The following is a 3,552-nucleotide window of genomic DNA, read 5'->3' on the forward strand; positions in this document are numbered from 1 at the left end:
CGATCTCGAAGAGATCCGGCGAGAAATCGATCAGCTGAAGTATAATAGAGCCGGCGGAAAGGGCCTATTCCTGGCAGAACTCTACAAAAATGGCCAAGAACCGCCAGCAACGGCACTTCACTGTATAATTTCAAGGATTTGGGAGGAGGAGAAACTACCGAAGGAGTGGATGGAAAGCGCGTTTTGTCCCATCTACAAAAAGGACAATCGGTCTGATTGCTATAATTACCACGGCATTACGCTGGGCAACGCCACCTTCAAGGTGCTCTTCCAGATTTTATTGCGCCGTCTTTCTACAATTGCAAGAATTCGTAGGGCAGTACTGGGTGGGCGTTATGAATTTAATTCTACTACGTATATTTATTCTTTATTCTTGCAGGCTTCCTCAGTGTCTGTTTTCGAACTCCGAAGTTTCAAAATACCTATCTGTCAAGAATAAATATACATAGTAGAATTTAATTAGACTTTTCTTTTTATTTAATTCCAGGTTTCGATTTCTACTAAACTTACTTACTAACTTATGTGTTCATGTCCGCCGGTCCGGCAGAACAAAGGGGTGAAATCAGAGATCTCCACTGCTGACGGTTACCCGCCATGGCTTTTACCTGTCGCCAGGACAGGTTCTCGTCTACAGCCCGGATGTCGTTGGCTAAGCTCCGTCTCCATGAGCCTCTGGGCCTGCCTCTTCTACGCTGTCCTTGTGGATTCCAGTCGAGTGCTGCTCTGCAAACCTCGTTCGCTCCTTTCCTCAAGGTGTGTCCGATCCACTTCCACCTACGCTCACGAATTTCTGTGGCTATCGGCCGTTGATGACACCGACGATGGAGTTCCTCATTGGATATCCAATTATCAGGCCACCAGGCACGAATAATATATCGCAGGCACCGGTTAATGAATACCTGCAATTTTTGCGTTGTCTCCGCTGAGACGCACCACGTTTCGCAGGCATACAGCAGTACGGATTTAACGTTTGAATTAAAGATTCGGGTTTTCGTACGTAGAGTGATCTGGTTTGAGCGCCAAATGTTTCGCAGACCTGCAAAGGCACCCCTGGCCTTCCTGATCCGTGTGGCTATATCAGTCTTGGTACCACCATCGGGCGTTGTTTGGCTACCAAGATATTGAAAGACGGCTACCTGCTCAACTTGTTGTCCCGCTACTGTAAAGTTGGTGGAATTGTCAGTGTTCACTACCATAGACTTAGTTTTCGCTACATTGACTGTGAGACCTGCTGCCTGGGAGCTCTCGGAGAGGTCGTCTAACTTGCTCTGCATATCGTTTCGGCGTTGTGCGAGCAAGACAATGTCGTCGGCTAGGTCGAGGTCATTTAGCTGCTCCATCGTTAGAGGATTCCAAGGCAATCCTCGATTTGGTCTACTGTCAATTGCTCCAACTAATATCTCATCCATAACGATGAGAAACAGAAGCGGTGATAAAATGCAGCCCTGTCTCACGCCAGCAGTAACCCTTATGGGGTCGGACAAGACGCCGTCGTGCAAAACCTTGCACGAGAACGCCTCGTACTGAGCCTCGATGAGATGGACTAGCTTATCTGGAACTCCTCTACGCCTAAGTGCGCCCCAGATGTTTTCGTGATTGAGTCGGTCGAACGCCTTTTCGAGGTCAACGAACACCAGCAGAAGAGAGTCCTGGAATTCGTTGATCTGCTCCAATATAATGCGGAGCGTTGTGATATGGTCTACACATGATCGGCCAGCACGGAATCCAGCTTGCTGCCGCCGGAGAGTAGCGTCGATCTTCTCCTGGATCCGGTTGAGGATTACCTTACAGAGTACTTTGAGAGTAATACAGAGCAACATGATGCCACGCCAGTTACCGCATTCCGTTAGGTCTCCTTTCTTAGGGACTTTGACCAATATGCCCTGCATCCAGTCCACCGGAAAAGTTGCGGTTTCCCAAATATTGCTGAAAAGCTGATGCATCATCTGGGCTGACAAAGATGGGTCAGCTTTGAGCATTTCGGCTGAAATACGATCTATCCCTGGCGCTCTATTGGATTTCATACTCTTGATGGCTGCTACAATTTCATCCAGCGATGGCGCATCCGAGTTCACGCGATTTATTCGACGAACTGTAGGCGTCGTACGCTGCTGGTTTTGTTGGTCTCTGACATTTGAAACTCGGAAGAGTTGTTCGAAATGTTCAGTCCATCGCTTAAGCTGTTCTGTACGGTCAGTCAATAGCTGACCAGCTCTGTTCTTTAGCGGCATCTTTGTATTCATCCTGGCACCACTAAGGCGGCGAGAAATATCGTACAACAAACGGATATCACCATTGGCGGCGGCGGTTTCTCCTTGTTCGGCTAGGGAGTTAGTCCAGGCTCTCTTGTCCCGCCTACAAGCACGTTTAACAGCCCTCTCCAGTTCGGCGTATCGTTGACGGGCAGCTGTCTTAGCCGATCTGGTCCTCGCTCGCTCAATGCCGGCTTTCGCCTCTCTCCGCTCGTCGATCTTCCTCCAAGTTTCATCCGAAATCCACTCCCTCCGCCCACTGCGCGCTTTGCCGAGGGTTTCATCACTGGTCGTGATGAAGGCGTTCTTGATGCCGGTCCATTGCTCTTGGACGGTTCCACCAGATGGCAACTCCGAGGCTCGAGATTCAAGTTGTTCAACAAAGGCCCTTTTCACCTCAGGATTCTCCAATCGGCGGACGTCGTAGCGGCACCCAACTTTCTCCTCCCGTCGTTGGACACGTGCGACGCGCAGACGTATCTCAGCGATAACAAGATGATGGTCGGATGCAATGTCAGCGCTGCGTTTGTTGCGTACATCAAGAAGGCTCCTTCTCCATTTCCGGCTGATGCAGATGTGGTCGATTTGGTTTTCTGTTCGGCCGTCGCGGGAAACCCACGTGACTTTATGTACTGGTCTATGGGGGAAGAGCGATCCACCAATGACCATGTCGTTATTACCACAGAATTCTGTAAACAGCTCCCCGTTTTCGCTCATCTCTGCTAGGCCATGGCGTCCCATGACGCGTTCAAGTTCCGCGTTGTTTGAGCCAATCTTCGCGTTGAAGTCGCCCATGTGAATTTGGATGTCCTCCTTCGGGATTTTCTCAACCACGCTGTTCAGCTGGCTGTAAAAGCTCTCTTTCTCCTGCAGGTCGGCAGCATCTGTTGGCGCATAGCACTGGATTGCCGTAAGGTTCCTAACCCGTGTTCTAAATCTGGCAACGATTATTCGCTCATTTATTGGTTCCCACTTCATCAGGGCCGCACGTGCCCCTGGGCTCAGTAGGAATCCAACTCCTCTTTCTCGAGTAGCATTTTCACCTCGTATGCCAGAGTAGAGCAAGACTTGCCCGGATGATGTCCTGTGTTCGCCAGTACCCGGCCAGCGGACCTCGCTCAGCCCCAGGATTTCAAGCTTCAGGCGGCTAGCTTCCCTTGCAAGTTGAGCCAGCTTGCCCTGCTGGGCAAGGGTCAGTATATTTCATGTTCCGATTCGTGTCCGTGTTTTCATGCTAAAGGTCGTTGCCAATAATCCGGAGAGATTTCTTCTTTCATTTTCATTAACTTTTTGTGTGTTC

Source organism: Sabethes cyaneus, chromosome 2 (assembly GCF_943734655.1).
Source record: "Sabethes cyaneus chromosome 2, idSabCyanKW18_F2, whole genome shotgun sequence".
NCBI lineage: Eukaryota > Metazoa > Arthropoda > Insecta > Diptera > Culicidae > Sabethes > Sabethes cyaneus.